At 33.8% G+C, this 13833-nt stretch overlaps 1 protein-coding gene across 1 annotated transcript in view; it reads left to right on the forward strand.

Moving 5' to 3' along the window:
* The first annotated feature begins 551 nt into the window (after positions 1-551).
* Positions 552-13833, forward strand: part of Fife (regulating synaptic membrane exocytosis protein fife) — a 182279-nt gene continuing 168997 nt past the window's right edge. The window contains exon 1 of the mRNA XM_018507283.1: positions 552-772. The gene's annotated coding sequence lies outside the window, so the exon portion shown is untranslated. The remainder of the gene's footprint in view (positions 773-13833) is intronic.

A 13833-nucleotide genomic window follows, 5' to 3' on the forward strand; every position in this document is an offset into this window, starting at 1 on the left:
TACATAATCTTTCTCAAAACACGATGCAAGACGATTATGCAGTAGTCGAGATCGACATACGCATGGATGACGTATGCTTGTCCGGGTACAGTGTCTTCGTCTTGTCCTTCGTCCTGCAACCGCCGGTCGTGAGGCGAAGGCTTCTTGCCTCCAACTCTCGAAGAGGGTAAGGGGCGCGAGTTTGCGCTCTGAGCTGCTCGTCGAGGAGCTCTAGGATAAGGGACACGAAGAGGAGAGCGAACGGAGTGGCGTCAGGTGGGGTTGAGAGGTGAGCTTTTTCGGGGGAGGACGCGTTTGTTCGCTGTAGAACGTGGCTAGTGCAGGGGGTTGTCGCGGCACACTGACAGGAAGGTGGAAAAGAGGGAGGAAGGCGGGGGGAGTGAGGTACAGTGGTGGCGGTTCTCCGGTGGGAGAAACGGTAGACCCGGGCAGTGCAAGCCGGGCTGCCTGCCCGACGATACGGTCGCTTTCTAGGGGATGTCGCGGTAATTTGTCTCTTTTTTTTTTCCTCTGCACGTAAGCTGAACTTGATATTGCTCGTTCAGGACGTCGGTTTCCTCTCTCTTTCCTCTTCTCTCTCGGGCACTTCCGGCGTGCACGTCTGTCGGATCGTGTCTTATCAGAGGGGAAAAAGTGGGCGCTGCTACCTGTGTCAAGATAATACCGGAGAGCACGTGCATCCGTGAGAAAGGGAGCCGAAGAGCGCGCTCGAGGGATCGTACACGAAACCCCTACCCTCCTCTTAGAAGCTCGCGCTGCCGACAAGTAACAGGTTGGTGTTGTAGCAACGTCTTTAGAAACGAGCGATCGCGATCAATCTGCACAGAAATGCGGGATATGTGCGCTCTGTGTATATGGCAAAATGATTTAACTATTGCCACTCTGCTTTCGGCGGTCAATTTAAGGATATAAGCACACTAGGAATGTTAGAAATCTGTAAGAACATAGTCGGGTAACAAATGGGGGTGAGGACGTACTCATACCTAAGAGCAGACGTGACGTATGCGAGCAATAAAGTGTCTAAAATACAAACTCTTACTCTAAATCATGCTTTCGTCAATGGTTTTTGCATACTGATTGATTACGAAATTATAAGGTGAAGATATGCGTACAAAATTTGATAGCGAACGTGACCCGAGAGATAGTGCATAATCTGTGTAAAGGTGGCGAGGCACGTAGTATATTTCGATGATCAATATTCAGGTGCGAACTCGTTATAACTTGTGATGATAGTAGTATAGGTTTAAGCTTATACCAGAAAATATGAGCATCAACAATGGCGATCGGTCTAAGAGAAAGTTAATTGCAAGAAAAATTCAATGATTTGTCCGTCTAATATATACTTTTAACCTTGACGGCCATTTTGTAATTTTTGCGCACTTTTAGTATATTTCGAAGAGAGAAAATAATGTATTAAAAAATCCTACGTGCAACGCACCACAACGAACATCATTACTATAAAAATAAAAAATCATTTATAAAATGTCACACACACATTTATAAATTTATTCCTGTTTAATCCTTACGTATAAAATTTATTTTTAACGAAAAAATAGGAAACTAGAAAGTTCATAGATCTTTAGACAACTTTCTGTAATTTTGTAATTTCCATTTTATGAGAGTATAATGAATAAAATAAATTATACTTTTAAGCTTCTACGGGAGTTTTTTTTTCAAAGAAACCACGTGATTTGCGGATTATTTCCGTATCTTTATACATCGTTAAATGCCAACGTTTCATAAACATGCAACGTTGGCATTTAACGATGTATCAAGACACGGAGATAATCCGCAAATTGAACAGCTTCTTTGAAAAAAAAATATAAGTTCCGCCATCATAAACATGCTTTTAATTAAATTTTAGATGTTCTTTTAATTAACCGTAATCAAGCAACTGATGACAATAAATCATAATTTTGTGCCTTGAGATTGCCAGAATTTGATAACGATCGATTTACTGCGAAATGCAGCTGTTTGCTTTCTGGAAGTTAATGAGGTAATAGATGACGAGTGATGGATGATGCTTGGTGGTTTCCGTGGTCGGTCGGGCCGCGCCAACTTGATATAAGTTGGCGAGTTCTGTGCTAAGTAACAGGTTGCCTCGGTCGCAGATTAGAGTGGAGATTTGTTTCATGTCAGTCTCGGCTGAGCACGAGTATACGATACGTAATTAAGTTACACGCGTAACAAGCGAACCAGAGTTGAACTCGGAGCTCAATGCTAGTCGTCCTTCACACAGCTGGGAACCAGCCGTTCCATCTGCGCCGCGCTACGTATTTTACGCTTTTCTTATCGTGCGATCGAATTCGCTTGATTTAAACCTGTTAATCTTCTCTAAATTGGAAACCTTTAATTGCATTTGAGTAACAGGTTAGCATTCCCAAATCCGACGTTAGGTCTATCAAGGCAGTGGTTGCAATACTTTGCGACTGTAAACGCGGCGGTTTGTGCAATTAGCGCTGACACGAGTAATGCACCTTTTGAAAGGATTTTGTAGATATAGTTGTATATGTATAGTACAATGTATTCAATGTTGCATTTCGATTAATATAATAAATATACGTTTTGTCATTCAAACATACACACTTGATTACAATTTGTTTATTACCATCGAATGTATAAAGAGAGTTTATATTTGCGCTGTAATTGTCGTATATCTCGAAAACACAGAATAATTATTGTAGAAATAATTGTTTTCAATGTTCCATGAGAAATTATGTTTCAACACTAAATCGAAATATATCCGGAGTATTGTAACATTTCCACTATACGTATACAAGATGTAAATGAATAAGTGTCAAATATTTTAGAATATTCCCACATATTCCCATCGACTAAATTTTAAAAAAAGTTAATTTGAACACAAGTCTAGAAACACTTTTAGTTTTTATGATAGGAAAAATTTTATTATTTAATAATATTAAACAATCAATAGAACAAGTAACAAACATTAAAACATTTTTGAACATTTGAATGTTTTTAACGAATATTTAAACATTTTATTACAAAAATTGTTTAAAATTGTCTTTTTCAAATAATCTAGATTTACATCATGAATACGGTTGCTTAAACTGATTCTCTTTTTTAGACACATGACATAAAGAGTTTAGAGTTTATATATTTAAGCATCCTGTAGTTGTACGAAACTTTTCTTGTTTCCAGCGATATTCTATTATGCCTTATTGTCCTTATTGCGACGATATAAGAAGCGGAACTTCTTTACGTGATTTTGTATGAACCTACAGTCTAAATACAAGGAGTGTCATATCTAACTAACGTAACACAAATTATTATAACGATATTATTTTAATCTGTATATCGCCTTCCGTTCATATTTATTCTGAAATAACGATTTCTCTCTTTACTTTCTCGATCGATTATTCCTCGAGAATCTATCAATAAACGAAGCAAATTTGAGTAGTCACGAGAGAATATATATCAAGGAAATACACGATAACGCAATATCAATTCCGATACAGACTCGGAGAGATTCTTGCGGATAGACTCCTGCAATATAGGTATAATGACTTGCGTCTTTCAGGCATCTGGTTCGCTCTTTCGTAAATGACATTCGAGAAGTATTGTTTGAAAGTTCTTCCATTATACTTCAATTCAAATAATTTTAGATGAACAAAATTTAGATAATGAATATCTGATATTATATACCGCAAAACGCAAATGCTATTTTCGTTGAAAAATTACGTTTCCGCACATTTAATTAAAACGTCATTTTCCATGCATCATGTGAAAATGACCGTCGATGAATTAAAAAAAATCAGCAAAACCGCATTTTGCAATTGTTGAATAATAGCCGAGATTGGACGCATGTGTTTGTGGTGAGAGCTAAAGTCTTTTCTCTCGCACATTTAATTTGCGTTCATAATTTTTAATTTTACATTTGCTCGTCCATAAACGGCCGTAAAACAATAACGTTAATTAATGAATAGACATATAAAATAAATTGAGATATATGTGAGAAAATCAATTAATATGTTTTGGCAGATAATAATATTTCATATTGTCAATTAAAATTACATCTTATAATTTCAAGCTTTTAATTTCAAGCACAAATTAAAGCAGAAGCAGCTGCTCACCTGAGGTATGTTAAAATGAAAATCGCACAGCTATCGTGACCGAATTTTTGAAGCAGCGGTGGTTTCGATATTGGTAAGCCAACAGCGGCTTCAATAAGCGATGTTAACGTGGCCACTACACAGCCATCGAGAACCAATAAATTCAACGTAACACAGAGCACAACCGTTAGTGAGATGCCCACAAAGCAGGCGCGTGTATCTTCACAAAGGTAATATTGCCGCGGCGCCTTTTCTCATTTCGCAAATTGGCTTCCGAATCGCGATTCAAACTCACGAGCTCGCACATTCCCGCATCTCCCGGTATTACAACGCGCAATTTTACGTGCCATATATAGAATTTTCCCATCGACCCGCAAAGCAAGTCCGAGTATGGAGCATTTTTACGTTAACGTGGGAATATAAAAGATCGTCGAAATATCTCCCGGCACTTTCCAGATTTCCGTCGGGGGCTCTATTACTGCACCCGGAAACGAAGTGTCGACACACATGACTTATTTGAGAGGCGCAAGCCTTTCTTATTTACGATCGCGCATTTGAGAGTTCAACAAAAACTCTTGAATCTGCAAATTGCTCCAAACGCGCAATGGAAATATTAAATTCTTGCAGAACTTCTTTATAATTTTTCCATATATAACTTTGAAAGTTAAACGGAGTTGCACGATTATATTCACGCATAAAACTGTTACTTTGCTCGTGTAAATACTACACGAACGCAAATAGCGGATTCTTAAAGATGGATGAGAAAGAAATTGCCACTGGAGAATTTAATACAAGAGAATGAAGCAAATAGTAAAGTCCATTTCAGAGACAATTTCATAATATCTATTTTCTTTAATATCGGACTGACGTATAAAATTATAGCAAACTACTATAATATTTATGTAATAATGCTCAAAAAAGGAATTAAATGAGACTAATTTATATATATATATAAATATATAAATGGTGTGTAAATTTATAAATATCTGTGTAAAGAGAACAAATTATAATTTGTAATTAAAAAATATGTTAGTTATAGCCATTCATACTTATTTCCATTCCTTTCATAAAATATTTTTCAAAGAAACATCTATATAAGCAAGAAAACTCGACAACTCGTTTGACATAGCGATTGAGTTTCCTCGAAAGCTGCAACAATAATAATGCTAAAGTATATTTCTGAAAAAGTAGAAAGTGCGATTTATATAAAACGAGGTCGATCAAATAACAAATAATGCTGCGAATTTCACATCGGATGGTTCTCGTTTTTTAAGCTCTTCTGAACAGAAGAAGATCAAAGGTTGGTGTCACCGTTCAAAATACAATCAGTCCCATAGTCATTTCCCACACAAATACATCGTTTAGAAAGGACGAACGCAACAATTCGGTATAACTTTTGACTCGGTTTTATTTAACTTGTCATATAACTTGTTTAGCATTTGAAATATCCCAGTTTTAAGCTTCAAAAAGTTGAAATAAACCTACTTGGAATAAATCCTAGTTCATGTATAATCAGAACCGTTTTCTAAATCATATTTTACTGCAGTAAATGTATTTCAATTAATGTAATAAACAGTATTCAAACGAACGTTTCGACCTTTTTCCAACTCGATGAATACGGTGTTTATATAGAATTTAATAAAGCATTATTATTATATAGCATACGTTATCTTGCTAGACTCTAATATAGCCCTTCTTGTAAATTAATTCAATTTTATTCATATTAAGTCGTAATTTATATTATTCTTAATTGTATAGATGTATTTGATTTACAGATTTTATAACTCTTATATACGTTATTATATAAAATATTTCAAAATAGTGAAGAAAAGTTAAGTATGAGAAATCCTATTTTCGGCCAAAACGGATCTTGGTGCTCAAATATTTCACAGTGTGAATTTATATGTCTCCAATTTTGCAAATAGCGCGCCGAAATCTTCTTTAGTCTTCAAACGCAATTATGAACTGGACTACGTTCAGAATTGTCGTCCGAATGCACTCAGATATCGTTTTATCCTTGTTGTTCACGAATGTTAAACAAAGATAAAAGAACATCTGGGTGCACCCAGATGATAATTCTGAACGCAGCCTTGATGTATAATAATAGGTTTGTTTTCTATTCCTGCACTGGTTGCACTAGTTCAAAAAGTGTACACTAAAGCGTTTTCTGTACCCAAAATGACGTCAGCGACGGTGTTTTTTGTTCTAGTGCGATAGAACTCAGTGCACGAGTTCACCAAACTGGCTGCACTAGGTCTTGAATCAGTGTAAGCAGTACAAGCACCGGTGTGCACTAGTTCAGCTACAGAAAACAGATCTCGCGTAAATGACGCATAGCAAATGGTGACAAGTTAAAGAGTCCACAACTAATAAAACGGTAAGTATATGGAAATAAAAACTTTTCTCGATCTAAAAGACTTATATTTACATTTCAATACATTAAAAATGCATACATACAAATTAAAATCGTCACAATTAGCTGAAACTCGTAACTATTGAGCATCAAATTTGTAAGGTTAGAAAATGTCATGTTAATGTGTAATAATTATACCACAACATTTTATAAGCAACGATTTCCACTTATTTATAACAGAAGTTGAAATATATTTTTTATAATATATATACGTATATTATATATATATACACATACATATATAAAAAAATATATATATTACTATTTATGTTATAAATGAATAAACAGAAATTATTGCTTGTTAAAACATTCAGTATTATATTATTAATTATTATGCATTATATATATATATACAGCATAAGATTTTCTAACCTTACAAATTTGATACTCAATAGTTAGAAATTTTTAACTAATAAATTGTGACGGTTTTCACTTGTATGTCTGCATTTTTAATGCCATGCATTAAAATATACACATTCTAAAGTCTTTTAGGTCAAGAATAGTCTTGTCCATATACTTACCGTTTTACATTCGATTCTCGTATCGAAAGGAAGAGAATTGTACTATTGGAATTGTGGGAACATGGGACGCCATTTTTATCTTACACTAGAACGTTTTCTATTCCTTACCTACACGCTTACACTCATCAGTTCTGGCTTGCACTAGTTCGGTTCAGTTCAGTTCTAGTGCGGTCCCAGTGCAGAAGCAGAAAACAAACCCAATATTAAATGTTAACTAGAGCTATAATATTAAATTGATAGGCAATTTAATAATATTGATACTAATATAAGATCTTATAAAAATATTAATATTAACTGATGCTAATAAGATCTTATAAGAATATTAATAATTTGATGTTAATAAGAATCTCAGGCCGATATTCATAGTCGATTCTTATTTTAAGACCGTCTTATGTAATTAAATGCTAATACGCGATCTCCCGATTAGTTCGTGACATTTTAAGATTGTACTTAAAAGAGTCTTAAATACAAGACTCGATTATGAACACTGACCTTTTATTTTTTAAATGTACCATACTTTTAAGTATAAAATATATCAAAGCTTAATATATGGATGCTTTTTAAGACTCATAAAAACGTTTTAAAGAATCCTTAGTTGACGCACATAAAAATAAAAAGATAAATAAAAAAATTAAGAAACTATATATATAAAAAAGAAATATAACGTTATACATAAATCTTATTTTTTGTTCGAAAATTTTATTAGATTCTACATTCATTCTTTAAAAGTAATGAATGCAATAAGATCGAAAGAAAATTTATTCCGCACACGGATTTCGATCGCAACTAGCATAACTGCCCAGAACATCCGCCAATTTCAAGCGAGCACGTTTTGTGTATACTACAAATCAAATTATAATAAGATGTATTCCAAATACGTGCTCTCAACCATAAGCTACAGTAGCATCGCAAAATTCAATAAATTTGATGATATTCGAGTACACTCCTTTTCGCGAGTGTCGCTAAAAAATTAGACTATACTTAATCAGTTGCTACATGCAACAACGCAAGGCGCTGAAAGACGCGTGTAATCGAGTTTATCAAAAGACTAGCGCTTAGAGCTACGAGTGTGGATGCGTATTAATTTGATTTGTGTCGTCAAAAGCTGACAGTCGCTTTCGCTTTTTTGTTCACTGCTCAATTTCGTTCATTCTTTGTCGTGCTATTGATTGGTACAAAAAAGGCAACTATAACACCTAATGCGTACTATTTTTTCTGTTCATCTTTTTTTTTAGTAAACTTGCGATCGCTTCAGAGCAACATTGTCTCACGCAACTCTTCTAAAAGAATGGACATTGCGAGGAACAGGCAGCACATGTTCGTGTTGCTCGTCTAACCCTTAATAAACCATACATTGGCCCTTGCACCCTTTTGTTCCTCTGCCGCTCTATCTCTTGCGGTGGACGAACACATGAAAAATTCAAGCATTTGCGGTTTTCTCGGATCTTCGTAGGTTGATGATATGTTGCGCACGGTTATGGCTATCCTTTTGAGCGAAGTATCAGTTTTGATTGCGTGTAGGAGTTAATTAAAGTTGTGCCGGATAACAAGAAATTTTACGTGTAATAATGTTGTGGTAATACAGTTTGCACTATATGTGATTTCCTCTGTGGGTGGACAATAACGATAACCATGTTCTATCTTCCCCCTTAGTGTAGGTTTAATTATAATGTGAGACTAATACTAATACATTTTCTGAATAAGGAAATGTTTCACGATAAAGTAATAAATAATAAGTTTTCAAGTTTTAACCGGAATGATTAGAACGTCGAAAAATTTCATGAAACCATGAGAATTATCTGAAATTTATTTTAACTGCAAAAATGAATTAAGACAACTTCACGTTATTCGACAAATCTCTATAGCTTTTAAAGTTTAAAACACACTTTAAGCTTATGAACATACTCAAAATTAATTTAAAACTTTGTAACTGTAGATTTTTCCCGATATTTAATTTCTATAATGAACGATCTTATAAAAAAAGCAATTTACGAACTAGTTTAATAAATATTTTAGAATATTTCGATTTTTATTATTAGATGTATGAGATACAGATTTGTGTTGTACATCTCAAAAGTTTATGTATGTCGGATGAAAATGGAAACGTGTATCGATTTGCATGCCTATCCTCGGAACGCTCCAGCGATTATCCTACAAAGAAAGTATGTCAACTGCACGTCTCGAAATTCTCTTTTTATCGTATGTCATCGAGTTGCCACGTTCCGGCTTACGCTCGGATTGTGTGGTTTTATTCGTGCATAAAACGGATAGGGTACCAACGCGTATAACGTCACTATAATGCAAACGCGCAGTCAAAGAGTTAATTTGACAGTTTTATACGCAGCCTGTTTGCAAAACTACCCCGTAACAACCTCCCTACATTCACTATGCGAAACTTGTACTGTAATAATTAACTTGTGTTTATTGCTGCCTATTTTATCTTATCGAAATCTTTTAATAGCATTTTTAGTCTTTCATCCTACACGGTATAAAATGCAATTTTATTAATTATTTTAAGAGACGAAAGGTACAGAAAGAAAAACGAGAATGTTACAAGAGCTTTAATAATAGCAAGAACCGATATTCTAAAGGTTGAACGATAGATCTCCGTACTCTGTCGAGTTTTTGTCGTATTCTATTGGCAACAATTGGCGCAATCATGATTTCATAATTGGTTTATACACGCTTTAATACTCGAAACGCCACTTGAAAAGCGAGATATCGCGCATACGCGTTGACGAATAAAAAAAAAGCAGTATAGATGGTCTTCTTTTGCAGTAGCGAATATTCGTTCGCAGCGATATTCGGCAAATTGCAAGTGCCCTCACATCAATTTTTGCACCGCATCGTTGTTTATTACGCGCTCGCGTTTCACAGTATAATTACTTTGTATTGCACGATGCTTTATATACGCTTTATATCCGCTACTAATGAAGATTAATAAATAATAAATGTTCAGCGAGAGAGAAAGAGAAACTGCAGTGCCATCCCACCGTCATATTACATATGATGATACGATGCGACTATTATCTGATATAATTACATTGTAGAAAATACAAATAAAATATAGTGACAACTTAATTTTAAAACAGAGTAATTTTCTTGAGAAATAAATAAACTAATATTACATTTAAGACTTTTTTGTAAAGCAACGATATTTTTAATTCTTTGCATGAATGCTCTTTAAATTAAAAGAGTTGCAAACCACAATCTTAACATTTCGTATGAATCATTATTGCGCTTTAAAATTTGGTAACTTTTCTTCTTATCGAGGTAAATGAACATGGGAATTACCGGTTTCGAAAAAAATTCATAAAGTTTAATGCAGAATGTTATATGGTCCCTATTTCTTCTCTTGTACATGGAGGATGTAATTTACATCTTGACGAAAAACCAATGCGGATGAAGCACATAATTAATGACCCGACGTTCGCAATCCTCTTTCGAGATTGTACTGGTTGCCGTGTCGTGAAGTAATTTAACTTTTTTAAGATAAGTTGCTCAAAGGAATCTGATAGATGCGAGACAAATCGTAATCGCGTGCGCTTGCAGTTTAATGAGGTCGCCCTCGTAGTTTACGTTAACGTACCTCGTAACTGAGAAGCGAATGAGTGTCATGAATAAGTAAATCTCGGATTTATATAGATTGTAGTTAGTGACGTACGCAGCACATCTCTTTAACGTCTTTTCAAGGCGTTTACGTTTTGTTACTAAATTTATGTGTTGAAAAGATTCAGTTTTTTTGTTCTCTGATGTTATTGAATTCGCTTTTTGTCATTGAAGCCAATTCGTGTCGAGTCCGTCGTATGCATTTTTTTTTTCGATCGCCGCAAATACCTCATTCTTGGTAAGCGAAATTGATTACGTTTTTAATCGGATTATATCTAGAAGAGCGCAAAACTAAATGACATAATGAATACTACTTTATAGACTCATTGAATTAAGTATTATTGAAATTACAGATTAGCATAAAGTTCTTCATTACGATAAATTTAATATATTGGTATCAAATTCAGAAACAAAAAATAGAATTATTCATAAGGTTATTAATATTAATATAACAAGGTGTATACATAATTCGAGTCAATATTCTCTTTAAAAATATGTATAATATTTAATTAATTTATGTAAATTAGCTTCAATTATTTACGTTTTTTTCTAATTTGGTGTAGAATATTTGTTATTAAGATAAATAATTCACACATTCACGTTCGAGATACACAATTTAAAAAATGTCTGTCACATTTTCTGAATGCTTGTTAGTGATTATGAGATTACGTCAAGTGAAACTTTATTTTCTCAGCACAATGGCATGTTGATTTCGAAAGAAACGCTGCATTGAAAAGCAAAATTATAACGATTATTTGCATGCAAAGCGTATGATTAAAAAAAAAAAGAGAAAAAATCGTTGCTACGGGTATACTGAAAAGATAAGATCTTGCTCTGGACGTCATCAACAAGAAAAATTAGGCAACTGCGATTATGAAGCTACTATTAACAATTATTGCACGCACATATTTTGCATTCATACAAATGTCTTTAACATTAATTCTTGAACAAAGGACCAATTTGTGCAAGATTTACGGTCTTAACGCGAACGTGAATAGTATATCGCGGATGCAACTCTTGTAAGGAAACAGCCGTCATTTATCATTCGTCGTCATAAAACGCATTGTCGAGTGGTTGGGCAAATCTTTGTCCCGCCGAATATCTTAAACTTGTAAATTTCCTCAGCTTACTGTACATGGTGAATTTATGAGGTCGTAGGAAAACGCTCTAGCGAGCTCCAGCATCAGTAGCACCATCGCGCTGATCCATGATATTCTCGAATTAATTCTATGTAAATTACCGGGAGGCATCGCAAGTTGCGATCTCTGACATTTGGTATCTGATGAGATGATGTAACTTTCGTCACTTCATAAAGTTAGAAATAAGCGGTCCGATCCATAAAAACGCTTATGACGTCATAGCATAATTCGTTAAATAATTATTAATATAATTTAATATAGTTCTCCGTATAAAAAATATATATATACATATATATAATTTAAACATTTTATATAAATTTTAGGAAGGTATACTAATAAATTTACTTATTTTTAAATATTTCACAACTTTTTAAAGACATTGACATTATACCAAAATCAAATTAATGAACAATCTCTCTTTCACTTCTCATTTAAAAATAATTACTTTTTACAGATGCATAAAATTTCTTTTACTTCATTATTAATAACGACATTAAAAATTATGATTAGTATTCTAAAGTAAAATTATATTTTTTTAAATTTGTAATACTCATTTAGTATAAATTAACATTTTATGCTATGCATTCTCATATTTGGCTTCGCCGCGTGTTCTTTATTAAATTTGCGGAAATTATGGTTTGTGCAGAGTTCGCACTTGTCGTTAGGCCATCCCTGAAAATTACTACAGGTAATTTCCGTGCTGGGTGTGCATCGTCCTGGTTATTTACCGCAAGAAGGTCACCGGTTGACCCAGTTTCTCGATCCGGGACATATACGATCATGCATTTCTTCTCTCGCTTCCATCCATTCGCACTCCGTTGTCCGCGACGAGTCGGTTCTTAGAACGTCAATTACCCGTCAGGAGCCAGGATGAAATCGAATAAAAATGCAATTATCGTGACACCGAGCGGTTATTGCGCGTGGTATTAAAACGAATAGCAAATGAAATGAGAAGAAACAAGTGGCTGTGGTTCGCGCTTCTCGTAAGCATTAAAACGAGGTGCTTAAAAAGATTAAACAGTACCTTCAATAACTTGTCAGAAATAAAAGTGCAATATATCGATATCTGTGTAAAATCAGAATATGTGGCAGAATAGTTCTATGGTTTTATTGGAATTTTTATTAATAGTCGTTCTTTTTTTTTATCGAAGTTTTTGCTATGTATAACTTTAATTCTGCCAATTTGTGCCCAATACGAATTATCATATATTCTAAAGGTTATTAATTATTTGTTATTATTCGTTATTATTCAATTAATTGTTAGTATAGGGTAACTCCGATATACACGCTGCGCTGGGATTTACGCCGCGGAAGTCAGAAAAAATAGAAGGAGTAGGGATAATTTTCTCGCAACTACTCTGTTACATCCCTTTATGTTATATTGTATTGAGTTATAATTTCAGCTTCTTACTGTTAATATTAATGAAATTATTGTGAGTTGAATCGATTTGTCACTGTGTGTGTAACAAGTAGCATCATCATAAATTATAATCTACATAAAATGATTACTGTAAGGCGTGTAAAAGACCTAGTGGTTATTTCGTGATACATACGTGTAGAGGAATGTATAGCAAAATACAAGTGCTTTGCTTTCGTTAGTTTATTCTTTGTTTAGTTTGTTGAAACCCTTGCATTTTTTATATACATATATCCCACCTATTATCTATATATAGCAAAAATGCAAGATTTCAAAAAGTTTATTTTTTAATACGAAAACTAAATATTTCGGATTTCTAATATTTTTTTCATAGTAGTAGACAGTACAAAGTTTTTACTGATATAGTTTGTTTATTTTAAACATAGTAAATAATACTTAATAAATTAAGTTTTTGATAGGTGCGGCGTATATACCGGAGTTATCCTAATTATATTTTACCATCTCTTACATTACCATAATTTATCTGCAATATATAATATTTCAGTGCGAAATAAATGAAGATATTTCGATCCATTTCTGTTTTTAAATTTTGCAGCTAAAACTAACAATTTGAAATTATTATTTTCATTTTTCTATAATTTTCAACTTATCTTAACTATAATATATTTTTGCCTAAGAAACATTTTGTAACTAAAGATAC

This window comes from Trachymyrmex cornetzi, unplaced genomic scaffold (genome assembly GCF_001594075.2).
Source record: "Trachymyrmex cornetzi isolate Tcor2-1 unplaced genomic scaffold, Tcor1.1 scaffold230, whole genome shotgun sequence".
Lineage (NCBI taxonomy): Eukaryota > Metazoa > Arthropoda > Insecta > Hymenoptera > Formicidae > Trachymyrmex > Trachymyrmex cornetzi.